We start from the raw sequence: 353 nt of genomic DNA, 5'->3' as shown, positions 1-353 counted from the left end.
CATTGCAGACGTTTGAAGACACTTTAACGATAGCCATAACAAAGATAACATTTAAGAACAATTAACGTATCTATTTTAATGTCTCACTTTCTGATTCGTAGAATAAGAAGGATAACTTTAATAATCACTTATATTATTAATCACATTAGGAATATGATAATGTTTGACAGTATTTTGATAGATAAAGAAAGGTGTAAAGTGTAGATAAGCATTATCTTTTGGCACAGCGTTAGCCCGTAATGAGGATTTTCATATGTAAATGCTCGAGTCTGTGTCACTGCCAAGGTCGTCTTCATTATCACGTCCGTATCCACCTTTGTTACCGTAGCCACTATCATGGCCATATCCGTCAT

The sequence above is a fragment of the Penaeus monodon genome, chromosome 28 (genome assembly GCF_015228065.2).
Source record: "Penaeus monodon isolate SGIC_2016 chromosome 28, NSTDA_Pmon_1, whole genome shotgun sequence".
In the NCBI taxonomy this organism is placed as follows: Eukaryota; Metazoa; Arthropoda; class Malacostraca; order Decapoda; family Penaeidae; genus Penaeus; species Penaeus monodon.
Note: the sequence above shows the minus strand (reverse complement) of the source record.